The sequence below is a fragment of the Homarus americanus genome, unplaced genomic scaffold, assembly GCF_018991925.1.
Source record: "Homarus americanus isolate GMGI-L3 unplaced genomic scaffold, GMGI_Hamer_2.0 scaffold57980, whole genome shotgun sequence".
NCBI lineage: Eukaryota > Metazoa > Arthropoda > Malacostraca > Decapoda > Nephropidae > Homarus > Homarus americanus.
Window position 1 is genome coordinate 4042268 of NW_024716703.1, and position 15602 is coordinate 4057869.

The following is a 15602-nucleotide window of genomic DNA, read 5'->3' on the forward strand; positions in this document are numbered from 1 at the left end:
CTGTGATGGGAGTGACAGTACCAGTGAAAAGTAACAAGAAATCCATCACTACCCAGAGAAAGTAACTATGAGGGGAGTGACAGTACCAGTGGAAAGTGACAAGAGATTCGTTACTACCCAAAGAAAGTAACTGTGAGGGGATGACAATGTCGTATATAATGTAATGATAAATATACTTAAGTCTTGCTATTTTGTAACGATAAATGCTAAAGTCTCGCTATTTTGTAACGATAAATACCAAAGTCTCGCTGTTTTGTAACGATAAATACCAAAGTCTCGCTGTTTTGTAACGATAAATACCAAAGTCTCGCTGTTTGTAACGATAAATATTTTAAATTGTCTCACTACTAAGCGTCGTTAAATAATGCAAAGGTTAATTAACGATACATTATTCATTATTACAAAATACAGTAACGTTACTCACGGCTTCACTGTACCGTTAATACACATGTTATTAAAAAGGAGTCAGGTCGTGTTATGCGTGTTGTTATTATCAGGTTGTGCTATGTTATTATTACAAGGACTAATAACATGTTACGTCAGTCAGTTTAAAGGGTAGGAATTTATTGCTTTATTTATTTTGTATGTAATCTTCCTCTCTTGCTCTCGTTATCGTTCTCTACCTCTCTTCTATCACTCGTCTGTTTCTCATTATCTGTATCTCTCTCTCATTATCTTAGTCTATGTCCTACCTCTCATTATTTATCTCTCTCCCATCTTTCATTATCCTTCTCCCCCTTTCTCTATTTTCTGTCTCTATTATCTCTATCTTATACCGTGAGAACCAGCTTATCAACTCTTTCACTCCTCACTCTTATTTATTTTTTCTGCTTATTTAACTTTTTGGGTTTTTTCTTCCGTCATTCTCGACTTCTCTCTCTCTCTCTCTCTCTCTCTCTCTCTCTCTCTCATCCAAATGCATTGGTTTCCTCATCCATTTTTTCCTCCCTAACTCGTTATCTTGGCCCAGTTGTAAAGATGAACCGGTCCACAGATATTTTTTTTTGCGGGAGTGGAAGACGGGGTGAGGCAGGGAGAGGAGGGAGGAAGAGGGGAGGAGGAAGGAGGAGCGGGAAGAGGGAGAGAGGAGGGGGAGGAATGGGAAGAGAAAAGGAAGAGGAGGGGAAGAGGAGGGGAATAGGAGGAGGGGGAAGGGGTTAGAGGGGTGGGGGGAGGGGAGAATCTGCGTTCCGTTGTCGCACAGAGTTTAGATACACGTTTTATTCCAAGTAATTTTCCCTAGAATAATTTCAGTACTACAGGTTAGATGTATTATCAACGCACTCTAATATTCGCATCACCATATATCAGTTATTTCGTCAACGCACTCTAATATTCTCAATAAATGCCTGTAATATTGTCAACGTACTTGAACACTCTCAATACTAAATATCAGGTATCTCGTCAACGCACTCTAATATTATCAATACATGTCAGTAATATCGTCAACGCACTCGAATACTCTCAATACTAAATATTAGGTATCTCATTAACGTACTTGAATGCTCTCCATGCCAAAATTCATGTTTGACTCATCTCCCACTACTCATTTTATTTTCCTGGTGTTTTCTAACCATTTCTCACTGACACTGATACGTAAATGAAGTCATATTTCCATACCAAGTCATCAATGTTCGCCAGGTATGTGATGTAAAGCTTCGCCTGGCGTTTATCTATGGGGGGGGGGCAAGCGATGGTCCGTCTGGGTATAGGCGCTCCGAGGTACTGTACTTATCCTTGAGAGGAAAGATCACCTATATACTAACTATCTCACCACCTGTGTCACCTATTCATTAACACACAAGGATCTACTGAGATGGCTGGAACGACAAGAACAATAATAATTAATCGCAGGTGTGGTTAAGTGTGGCGGCTAGTTAGTGATCTGAACTAACGTATTTGTGGCGACTTATGGTCTGATTTAATGTAGGTGTGGCAAGGAATTAGTAGTTAGTGAGATTATTTGTCACGGAACACACCATTAAACTGGTCTATTCCTCCTGTTTCTCTTGTATAGACTCTTTTAGGTTCCTTGTTTTCTGTCTATCCATAGATTCCCAATTTCTCACGTTCCTGTTCCACCTCATTTCTCACACCGTTACTTTCCCACCCCTTTCTCTCTCACACACACACACACACTTCCTCTATCCCATCTACCACACTTCCTCCCTTACTCCCCCTCTCTCTCTCTCTCTCACACACACTCCCTCTATCCCATCTACCACACTCCCTCCTACTCTCTCACCTTCTTCACCTTCCTTCCCTACGTTCACCACACAATCAACGACACTGTTATTAAGGCTTGAGAACAAATAGCAGGAAATATCAACAACTGTTTCATCCATTGGTTGGTATATAAGATTCCACCCACCCACCCACCCACCCTGAGCCCTCACCTGCAATACTGTTAGTTAAGGTGTCCAGCATACACCTGTGAGATGGAAGCTGCAGCTGTGGCGGTTTTTCGTTAATGTTTTTGTCTATCGAATTATTCCTTATCTCTTATGTTTACCAAATTAACAACAACACCACAACATCAACAACAACCAGCCCAGTAACAGTGACAACCACATACCACACACTCCACCACAGTGACAGTACTACACACTCCACCACAGTGACAGTACTACACACTCCACCACAGTGACAGTACCACACACTCCACCACAGTACCATACACGAGTGCCAAAAATGGGCCTTCATGTAGATTCATTTGTCCTCATTATCACCTACATCCGGAACTTTTCATAGATACTAACAGACCGTAACAGAGGATTCGTTCTCTGTGACTCTCTGCAATGACAAGGAACTGACACACCACCAGTGACTCTCTGCAGTGAAAAGGACCTCACACCCACAGTACTAAGGACTCCCTCCCTGCAGTGTCATGTACTCTGTATTACGTCGTGTTTTAACCGATCTGAACCATTCGAATTTGTTGAATGAGGAGATAATACATAAGTAAGTATTACAGTATATTGTGTATATTCCCATTCTCTCTCTCCATCCCTCTCTCCCCCCCTCTCTATCTTAATCATTCAACTCAGTGTTACACAATATAGATCGGGTTTCGTTCACACAACACCAAAGAAAAAGAAACCCCCGGCAAGTTCAGAGGTAGTCTAAGTGTAAAACTGGACAAATGTAAATCGTTTCCATCACTTGGTTCTATATGCCACAAAACCTGCATTGTCTTGAATGTAAATTGTTACGTTGGGAACTTGGGGTAATACCTACACATTTGATTCAGAGAAGAGCAAGCCTAAGTTATGCATCAATTTAATTAAACCCTCGGATTAGTGGTTTGTCTGTTTGTTTATTTGTTTCGGGGGAGGGGGTTCACAGGGGCTGTAACTTAGGTCAATTTTAATCTATTGTGAGTGTGTTGTAAGATGTCTGTACACCAGTTGGGAAATAAGTATTGTTTTAATTATTACTGCATTGTCATTAAAGAGTTGATGTTATTGTTATTGAGATTATCATTATCAGTAGTAGTAGTAGTTTTATCATTACAATTATTTCTGTTATCAAGCACCGGATGAAAAAATCAGACTAAATAGTTATGGCTGCGCATTACTGTCATTATGTCATGCGCATTCATGTGAAGCTACGAACCTTTGTCATTGCCTTCAATTACAGTAAAGCTGAACACTACGTATTAGTGTTAAGGTCGACGATCTTCCCTTGCCCCCTAGCACAAGACTTTAATTACCTTCACAACCTGTCTTGAGAGGTTAGTCACCTTTTTCTCGTCCTTACCAAAAGCTTTCATACCCCTTCTCTTATTCCTTGAAGTACCAGCTGTCGTTTCTCGACCAAAGCAAAAAGTTTCAATTGTCCTTCACCTTGTATTGATAATCAAGTCACATTTATCCTTGCCCCAACACAATACTTTGATTGCCCCGTAACAGATCAATCACCTTTTCCTGCCCATCTATTTTTAAGAGTCATTCGCCTGGCTCCATTACTAGTTGACAATTGCTCCATCAGATACTCATCATTTCTCTCACAAACACAATTTCCTTTCAGCCCAATTTACCAATTAAAAGTGAGTGGTGCACACATGATCCCTGGCCACTGGGAAACACCACAACCCTGTCATTACTGGCTATTGGTTTCACGCACCTATCCCCTGGTCAGTCCCTCCCACTCCTGTTGGTGGTAGGGGTGGTGGAGTCCTGTCAGGCACGTCGTCGCTTAGTGGGGAGACCTACGACACCCTTTAAGATCGATAACACATTGGTTCTAAACTATATTACTCTGTAAAAGGCCAATATCTTCACTATTTCTACTCCATGTACGACCACCACCACCTCCAACACCTACCACCACCACCACCTACCAACATCCTCACCACCACCTGCACCATCTTCCTTAAACATCTTCAAAGATTCCCGTAAAGTCTTATTAATTTATAAGAAAATTACAAATAAAAAAATATGTTTATAATTTCTAGAATCATAATTCAGAATGACCTTAATGTCCTGCCCTGAACGAACTATAATCACCAATAACCGAGATTGTTTTCGTCTTTTTCTATCTCTCTCGGGAGCTCAAGATTCTTACGTCACCACAGCAAAAGGAAAGGTCAATTGTCTAGAGGCGTTCAATTGTACAGGCAGTGTTCAACGCAATCACCACCGAGTTATTGATTTGGCGTGGGCGTGCTTGTGGTAATCACAAGGAACCGCGAATGTTTATACGTATTAAGGCGCCTGACGCAGGAAAGAATAAGTCCAGTAATGGCTGGAAGAAAAAAAATCAATTGTCATATAATTATTGTCCCAGAGACACTGGCGGTTGTGTTGCATTCTATTGTTTTCAATTTTGTTGGTCGAATTTCAGAGTGTTCTTGTGTCTGCTGATGATGATAATAGATATTGATTCCTTTGAGTATCAGAATTGCGTTTCATCAGATTTTGTTGTCGGAGTGTCTAGAGATTTGCAGACCGTACGAGTCCCGCATGTTTTGTTTTTTCTTCCTGATTATATATATATATATATATATATATATATATATATATATATATATATATATATATATATATATATATATATATATATATATATGTTTATTTATTCATAGGTGATAGTTAACATAATGATGCACTGTATGTAAACAACATTTCTTGTGTCGATATTCACTTAAAACATACACTGTGCACATAAAACTTGATTACCAACCTGACTGATGTTGACAGAGAAAGATAATTGCATAGGTAATAGTTTTCTCTCCCCATTTGAAGTTAATGCATATCCTTAGAAATGAAGAATAAATAAAAAAATATATATAATTGAACTCACCTTACAGAGAAAAGAAATTGATAGTAGTTTGTCCTTCCCTATCAATAACTTCACATACAGTAGACGCCGTGGCGCTAAAGACACTATGTTGTAGAGGATATTCAGTCTCCTCCTGAACCACTCCCATCCTGTCAAGGCGTGTTGGATGAGTTGCTGCCAGGTCCTCTCCACCTCTGTCCCTCATGAGTTGACTATAATGGCCTGCTGACTATATAGGTCGGGTTCAGGGCACAGGTTTTGCTCAGCCAATCCAAAAGCTAAACCTAGTCATAATATTTGTTGAACCACTGGCCCTGAGAGAAAAGATAACAAGATTTTACACTAATTATGTCAAATAAAATTCATATTGTAACAAAATAAATTAGGATGATTCACTTATCTCATTAGAAAATACACCATAACTATTTACCTGCATGAATATGTTCTGCTCAGGAAAGGGCTGAGTGTAAGCTTGCCCTGTTGGCTGTGTCACATGTTCCAGGATTTCTAGATATTGTTCTGAGGTGAAACAGTCTTATGCGAGGTCTGACAATTACGTTCACGAACTTAATTGTCAGACTACGTATATCCGCCCACACTGCAAACGTTGATCCAACCCCATGCTTTTATGGTCAAATGGCCGCTCCTGACTTCTTGGGATACCTGCCGCAGGTCATAATGTGTGTTATTGGGTCTCCAGCAGTGAAGATGGCCATAGTTGGTTGAGTTGAAAGTTTTCTCACCCCAAAAAAATTCCTCATGCCCAGAAGTCCAGGTCCTCCCTCACATACTCCTGGGAGAACCATATCTCTTCATCAAATATCAGTCATCCAGCTTTTCCTTTACAGCTGGAATCCTGTAGTGGACCTCAACTTGGTGCAGTCATTGCCTAACCATCCAAACTGAGTCCTCCAACTGCAGCTGTTCCTTTGTGGCCACCACACTGATGAAACACTACGTAGTAGAAAACATCCACCATCATTCTTTGCAATGTTTGCCATGCTGTCCTGATCTGTGAAGACATCTTAAATTCCTCGACTTACGAAAACCTGACGCCGAAATGCCAGTCTCGAGACCCCCAGCTCCCTCACAATCTCGTGATAGTTCGTTAGCGTTATGCATGCCGACAAATTGGCTTCGTTGGGAGTAGATATGGTTGCTCTGTGACCACGGCTTCACCTCGTATGTATTAAATAAATATTTTTTTTACATACGGTATGTAATGTATAAAGAAAGGTGGCAAATACGACAAGAAACTCTAGAACGCTAATTTTGTATCGCAACTGAGGTGTCTAGCAAACGGTAGGTAACCAGACAGATAAGATACATAGCACTACCTACTGCCCTAGCCTTAACGACACGAATATAATACAATACCACTATATACTCATCTTAATCCATGAATGTACAAAAATGGCCCCTTACCTTCACCTGAAAAAAATTACATTTACATTAAACAGAAAAAAATACATGTGCACATTATCTTCATCTGAAATAAATATGTATTTTATCTGTCCACGAAAAATTAATTATTTGTTTTATACTGAAAAGAAGACATGAAATTTAACTTCAGAAAAATATATATTTATATATACTTCACCTGCACCTGAAAAAATGCATTTGTATTGTACACTACTTATATATATATATACTGTATATGAACCTTACCTCCATCTGAAAAAAACACTACAATATTCTAAGTGTTAATTATACTTTTAATTAAACCTAAACATTGCAACCTAACACTAACCTAACCATTACATATACAATTTTTACAAGCCTTGATTCATCTCAATACCTGACGTTACCACCGCGAGGTTTCCAGCACTGAAGGGTCAGCATTGTTAATATAATGCATGCAATAAAAAAATATATAATAAAATATGCTCCCGGATAAAGCAAGGCTCATTATATAAAATACCTCCCCACTTTACAGAAAGAACTATGAATGATACGGGTGCATTTATTTATTACAGTTATATTATTCATTTAAAAGTAACATTATGTATTGAATTTGTGAGTTTTCAATCCCCGCAACTATTTATAACTTTGAATGAGCATATTTCAAAACTGCATCCCATTGTATTTATATTTTGCCTCTCTAAAAATGACAGTGTTTACTTACCTTGTACTGAAGTTTGAACCTGCGAAAACATAAACAAAAGTGTTAAACATGAATTTATTCAGTCCATTATGTAAAATATTGTAAAAATATGGTAATTAGTTCTTTAAATTATCAGCATGATAAAAATAAATCTCTTGGGACTAAAGTCAATTATTCCCTCAAGCTTATTTTGGGTACATTTGGGTAATTAGTCGGTCAGTCTGACTAATTACCCAAATGTACTCAAATGTAGCAAAATGTAGCCGCAATGAAGTCAAATAATGGTCCTACATGAATAAATCGGACTGTGAATCACTTCTCGATTATTATTTGGTGTCATAAAGTCACAAAAAATTGGTAAACTTAATTTAATCTGAGTTGTGTTGTGTTAGGTTAGGTTAGGTTAGGTTAGATTAGGTACATGCACTTGATCTATTAACTCAGATTAAATTAAGTTTACCAATTTTTTGTGACTTCGTGACACCAAATACTAGTCGAGGTTAGGTTAAGTTAGGTTAGGTTAGGTTCGGTACATGCACTCGATCTATTAACTCAAATTAAATAACGTTTTCCAATTTTGTTTTACTTTGTGACACCAAATACTAGTCGAGAAGTGATTGGTAACCCGATTCATTCATGTAGGACCGGCTCCTTCTGGTGGTAGTGCTGTTCTCATACATTGCCATAAATTTGACTTAAGTTTAAAGTGAGCACCAGTGCACCACTCATCACCTTGTTCACATGATACAATGCTTCAGTATCATGCGTAATTTAATCTAAGTAATAGCACAGACTAATCTTTTTTGCATAACATTAGTTCTAGTAAATAAAACATGTACTGTTATACCATATCTTGCGTGCCTTACCTCGTGCTGTAGCCTGTAGGTAACTGCAGTGTTGGGACTGAACCTTCCTTAATTCTTGCTAGAAGCTTCGGTGTTGGTTGACCTAGTAGTTCATACCTTACATTTCTCTTAAACACAGCCACAGAAGGGGATGGTAAAGGTGAGTTTGGGAGCAGTATACTAACCCTTTCCTTTTGATGTAATAGTTTTTACTGTCAATAAAATATTTAAATTTAAATTTCTTAAACACACTATGTTCATTCTTGGGAAAGGTGTAAAAAGTACTATTCCCCTTGCGTTTGTAGCACCTTTACTGAGCATCGTCTCAACGTGTATATTCTACTCTAATCTTCACAAAAGCAAACACTTATTAACAAAACAAAAGGAAACTGCTGGATCAGGGGGGAGGGGGTAACCATACGAGTGAGTGGTAGCAGTTTCTTCCACTGATGAACAGAGTATCAAGTGACTAGCGAGTATGAGATGCTACACATTACCTTAAGCTGTGTTTACACTGGGAGTTTTCCTTCAAATCAGTTCATCATAGCCACAATGGTGTTTTAACTTTAACCTCAACGCCACCGTCTAACGTGAAACTCCGTGATCGTCACCAGTGTCTCCCGCCATGACAGTAGCTGTTCTCGGTGTTTGCAGAGCTACAGCGGCAATATTAGGCGTGTTTGGGTATTGCCATGGTTTGCAGGGAGAGAAGAAAAGAATATATACCGCATTTATGACTTGTGAAGCGTGGAGTTACTGTGTTAGTTCACGTCTTCTAGAAGTCTGACCTCTGACTCTGGGGTCAAATGAGATCATGGATTCATATACAGTACTGCAAGTATTACTGTATAGTATACCTATAAATGACATTTATTGTACTGGATATTTTGAATGTGTATGATATTCGTTCAATATGTAATGAAAATATTTGTCAATGTTATATTGAATAATGAGATACTCATTTGACTATTGGTCTAGTGTGTGACGCTGCCCCAGACGCTTCACCTGACGCTTTACTGCGCTTCCCTCTACAGTCGGCCCAGCCTAAACCGTTGATGGGAAATCTCTCAGTGGAAATGCAGCTTTATAGCCATCTAAACCATTAAGTATTCACAGGTATGTGAAAATATTTTGAAAACACGTTCATCCAGCTCATGCCCGTCCAGTGGTTACTGCCGAGCCGACCAGTGGCGAAAGAGAAACAGTATAATAGCTGAGGTTCAGTTTCCTTTTAAACATCAGTGATTTTTTCGTTCAGTACTAGAAAACTCAATTTGAAACTCGTCCAAAAGCACCAAACCCACTACACCAACACTACACCATGAGCGAGTGTCCTGCAGGCTCCAGCATCAAAAAACCTACTTTCCAAAGCGACCTGTGGTCCCACCTACCCGAGTTAGTTAGCGTAAACACTTATCAGCTTACTATATAGTCGTAAAAAATATTTACCATTTATTACTTATTAGTGATAAGTAATAAATGGTAAATATTTTTTATATATCCTTGTTGAGCCCTTCGTGTTAACTCTTGTTTGTCTGTTTACAAACAAATATAAATTAAATATCTTTTGGACAATGATTAGGTAATACTAAAAGAAATCTAACTGAAATCATTGAAAAAAATGAATATGACAAGTGAAGATAAACACCAAGAATCCTCATGGAGTTCTCCGCACAACAGAGAAGGTTGCCTAACTCGCCTTGTCCTTCACCCTACATACAGTACAGTACGTGCAACAACAATGGCCCATGAAAAATATCTTATTTAAGAATTTGAAAAATGTCTTAGACTTAGCACATGAGTAAAAATGAATCGTACAGTCCATGGTAAATTCATTTACTGTAAGTACTTTACAAGCTCATGTCCGAAAGAACAGTCGAGGAGCACATAACCTCATACTAGGCAACTATGGATGGTCTCCCCTGTACTTTTGTTTCATTAATCAATAAGGTAAAAAAAAAAGGCCATTAGTTATCTATTAGCTAATCACTGCAGTTTTATTTCACATAGAAGTGAAAAATTAACTAATGATTAAGAACACGGTCACCACTTTATTAACTGAATTATAGAACATGTTCTGAGTGGGAGAAAGTAAATATTGAGTAAAAACTGTGGATTATAGAATAAAATTTAATAGTGTTCCTGCAAGCCGTCATTGATTTTTAAACATACAGTACCTGAAAACTTATTGAAATGCTTAATGATCAAAATATTGATAACTGTATAATACCAACTTGAATTTGAATATGTTAAGTGAAACTGCAAGAGTGACATTTTAAGGGCTGTAATGGGTACTGTATTTGAATCAGTTAATGAGAGATGAGCATAATGGGGATGATGTCAACAACAGTGAATAATTGACTGCACCTTTGTTACTAAGAAACCTACCATGACAGTTTTATTTTACAAGATCTTATTTAACAAGCATACTGTATTAAATCATTGTTTCTAGCACTGGTTCACGATTTTACAGATTAAAACTTGAGTGCAAGACAAGTGATGAAGATATAGACAGACTGATGTGTACAAAACAAGTGATGGAGGGCCAATGGTGAGTACTGCCTGAACTTCCTCATATATTTTTAAGTTTTACTGTGTTAGGTAAAGTTAGGTTCAGTAAATTTAAGTTAGGTTTAATAAGGTTAGGTTAGGTTATACTAGAGTGTAGTTTGAAATATTTAGTATTAGTTATACTAAGTTATTTTATACAGTACAGTACTATGATACAGAATAAGCTGGTTAGGTTAAGTAAAGTTAGGTTTAGTTCAATGAAGAAAATTTAGGTTATACTTGGATACAATTTCAAATACTGTAGTTTGTATCAGTTGTAATACAGTAGGTTAAGTAAATTTTGATTATATTATAGTGCAGTTTTAAATATTCTATATCAGTAATACTAAGTTAGAATGGGTTATGTAAAGTTAGGTTAGGTTAGGTTGAATAGAATGAGGTTAGATTAGGTTAAGTAAGGTTAGTTTAGGTTATTCTAATGTGCAGTTTCAAATATTTTGTACATGTTATACTAGGTTAAGTTAGGTTGGGTAAAATTTGATTAAGTTAAGTAAAGTTAGGTTAAGTTAAGTAAAGTTAAGGAAGGTTAAGGAAGGTTGGGTTATACTATGGTACAGTTTTAAATATTTTGTTATCATTTGTACTAGGTTAAGGTAGGTTATGCTAGGGTACATTTTTTAATTATGCACAACCAAATTTATGATTTGTTTTAGAGGTTGAAAATTTACCAAAAATTCACGTAGACAAAATTTTAAGTTTCTTTGAAATAAATATAGAGTTTATGAGATTTAGAATACTAGTTAAATTTATCCTTCATGTTTTCATAAAGTGGAGATACACTTTGAATCTTGAGCCTTGGTTTACCTGGAAGCAGACAGTATTTATATTTTTTTCTTACAGGCATATTATTAACACTGCCGACTGGTAACGTCAAGTACTGGGGTGAATTAAGGCTTGTAATAATGTTAGTTTAATAGTTAGGTTAGTGTTGGGTCGGGTTAGGTTAGGTTATAATGTTTAGGTTTAATTAAAAGTGTAACTAACACTTAGAATTTTGTTTATGTAGACACTGTAGTTTCGTTTTTCAGATGGAGATAAGATTTATGTATCGTAGTACAATATTGTATACATAGTATATGCTTTTTTCAGGTTCGATACATGTGTATTTTTTCTGTTCATCGCAGGTATGTTGTATGAAATTTGTATTAGATGAAGTTAAGTACATGTCTTTTTTTAGTGGGTACTTTGCCGGGAAACAAGATCTAATGTTGTGGTGTGTTTGGTAAAATGAAAGATGTGAACAAATGAAAGTAGGCTGGTAACTAATTTCTCTTAATTGTTAACCAGGTAGAGAGGCCTAGAGTTAAACGTGGAAACTTTGAATACAGTGAACCCTCACTTTAAGCGGTTAATTCAACCCACGGCGGCCCGCGTAAAGTGAGAAACGCGTAAAGTGAACAACATAACATGGGATTAATTGAAATAGAGACCGGGCCGACCCCCAAACTCCACTTTTTCAGACACAATACCTACGTTGTACTAAAAATTACTTCTTAATTTTATGATGGTATGCACACACAATTATTAATTAAGAGAAATATCAATAATATTAGGTTTTTTGACACTTACATTTGGAGAAAAGATGGCTGGGCACACGGGGATGGGGGGTTTGTTCCGAGGCAGAGGGCAGATTATTGGCCCTCACCTGTATCACTTGTATCAATTGTATCACTATCCACCACAGAGGCTTGCAGGGCCTCTTTGTCAAACCCCTCAAAGTCCATATCCTCACTATCATTATCACTATCACTGACTTGGGCCGGCTGTGGTGGGTGGCGGGTGAAGAACTCGGTAATGTTTTGATGACTGGGCGACCTTGTGCACACCCTGCTCGCGCCGCTCTCCGCGTAAAAGGGTACACACACCGCGGAAAGTGAGCATTCCGGTTTCGGCAGGGTACCGCGTAAACGTGGAAACGCGGAAAGTGGGATCGCGTAAAGCGAGGGTTGACTGTATTGGCTCGAAAATTCAAACGCTACTGTATATTGAGGATTTATCATGGATTTTCTGTCAGTTTAATGTAGATTTTTTTTCCCATGGGATTAGCCTACCAGGGCACAGGTCAATAACCCACATCAGGGCCTGGGGGGCGAAATAATAATAATAATAATAATAATAATAATAATAATAATTAATAAAAACAAAATTGAATAAATATTGAATATAAATATAATATTATAATAATAATAATAATAATAATAATAGAGGACCATAAAAAAAGATTAATAGTGAGAAAGAATATACAGTATGTACTGTATGTTGTGTTGTGAAAGTAAGAGAAACAATTGAAACCTTGCAATTGTGTGTAAATGAGGCAGAAAGTCAGATCAGCAACCTGGGACTTGGTCACAATTTTTGTGATGCCATATGGCAGCAGGGTCTACCATTAGGCAACACATTATGCTTCCAATATCTTCCCAGGCGGTAGTACCTCCCTGTTTGGGAGCTACCTACTACCTTTACCTGTACGATATAATATGTAACTTCATAGCTAACTCCATTATGTTTTAATATAGGATTGTCATATTGCACTTGATTAAGATTTCTAAAACAACTGATGTTTTTTTTATTGCTACGAATTAATGGAAATTAATTCGTTTATGGTAAAATTGGCTCTGTTTAATTTAAAACAATACATCTTTAATCATAAGATAACCAAATTACTGTGTACCTAAAATATGTTTGGTTAGGTTTGCTTAGGTTTTCTATGAACTTATTTGTTTCTATGTTAGATCTACATGATCGCTTTTGACCAGTCAGAAGAATAAAAAAAAATACATATACAAAGTAATATCTCCGTTAGCGGGTATCTCTGATAGCCAGAATTGACATTTTCTCTGAAAATTGTTCCCAAGCTGGGAAATTTTTGGAAAATTACGGCTTTAGGAACGATTTTCAGGGGGGGCACATTTTCTGGAAAATTCTGAGAAAACTAATTCAGTACCTGGAAAACTACGGGGATGGGGTAGTGTTTTACCAGTTTGAGAGATGATAATTAGGCACATTTTCCGGAAATTTCAAGAATATTTTTCCTTTACCGGGCGACGTAAATTGAGAGCTTGGCTCTGACAAGCCGATGATCAGTGTCGCAGTGGTCTGGGCCATACATGGCTCGGGTGATGAGGACATCTCAGCGATCTTTCTTTGACAATAAGGTAGTCAATGAGATGCCAGGGTTTGGATCATGGGTGTTGCCACGAACCCTTGAACTTGTCGGCCAGCCTAAACAAGGTATTGGTGATAGTGAGGTGTGCAGCGCACTTGCTGAGGAGGAGTAGGCCGTTGGGATTACACTTGCCTAGTCCATTTCTCTCTATGATTCCCTGCCAAATGTCAGCATCTCTGCCAACTCTGGCATTGAAGTCACCAAGGAGCACAACCTTATCTTCTCTGGGGGTAGAGGTTAGCACTCTGTCAAGGTCGGCATAAAAGATCTCCTTGATGTCATCCTCTGCATCTAGTGTTAGGGCATATGCACTGATGAAAAAGGTATGACGTGAGTGATTCAGTGGGACTCAGAGCGTCATAAGGCACTCATTGATCCCAACATGCATTGGGTTCGTTGGGTTCCTGTGTTGGTTACCTCTTCGGCTTTTACCGTTGCTGGGGTCTTGTTGGAACTCTGTAAGCATGTCTGCCTGATGCGGGGCTCCACCACTGCCACACTAGACGCATTACACCACCCTGTGCACACACACACACACACACACACACACACACACACTCACACACACACACATACACACATACGTAATTCGTATATTACGGGCCTGGTGTGTCATGATCACTGGAGTCTGCGGTTATTGTGTTATGCTCATCCGAGGTATTAGCCGATGACGTATGTAAAAGTACGACCACCGCAGTAGTGTAGGAGTGAGGGAGTAAGGCCATCAGCGCTCTAACTGTACCCGCGGCCCGGTAAGCAGAGGCCCAGCGCTAGACAATAACATGTTTTCTGCCGTGACGCTCTTCAATCCCGTGTTTTGGTGTGGTGGCGATGTGGTGACCAGCTGGTGGACTGTCTTGTGTGGCGGCGAGGGATGTATAGGTGTGTTGATTAATGATGTGATGGTAGACTTAGTGATGGCCGGGTATAGTAGGCCCAGTTATTGATAAATATGGCTACAATCGTTACTGAGGAAGAGAGCTCCTCACCCCGGGATTACGGTGTTCGTCAACAACACCCTGATGGCGTCCTATAAGGTGGACCTCCTCTTCACTGTACAACATCTGTTTTAATTCTCTTAAAGGAACCACAGGTGTAATAATCCTCCTGAAGGGGCTACACCTGTTTTAATCTTCCTGAAGGGACCACACCTGTTTTAATTCTCCTGAAGAGACCTCACCTGTTTTAATCCTCCTGACGAAACCACAGGTGTAATAATTCTTCTGAAGGAACCACACCTGCGTTACTTTCACCCTGGCCACAACCCAACTCAAGGCGGACGGTATTTCAAGAACGTGAGATCATGACTGTTTTAGTTAAGATTTTGTGGTGCAAGAATGTCACAAAAGGTGCAGTAGAGACTCTATATACGGGAGGAGATGTACACAGTCGGGGTACACAAGAATCAGCGTCCAGTGTTTTCTGAGGAATTGTAAGACTTGCAGAAGTGAAGACAAGGTTTAACTTTTTTTACTTCATTTATCTTATATTTCTTGTCGGTTTAACATGCTTTAGAGTTTAATTATAAAGCAGTTTAATCGCTGTAGTTTTGTTTATGGGGTTCTTATACTGCCTGTAGATGATGATATTAATAATGAAGAGTTTTATAGTGATGTTTTGGGGTTGTGGAAAG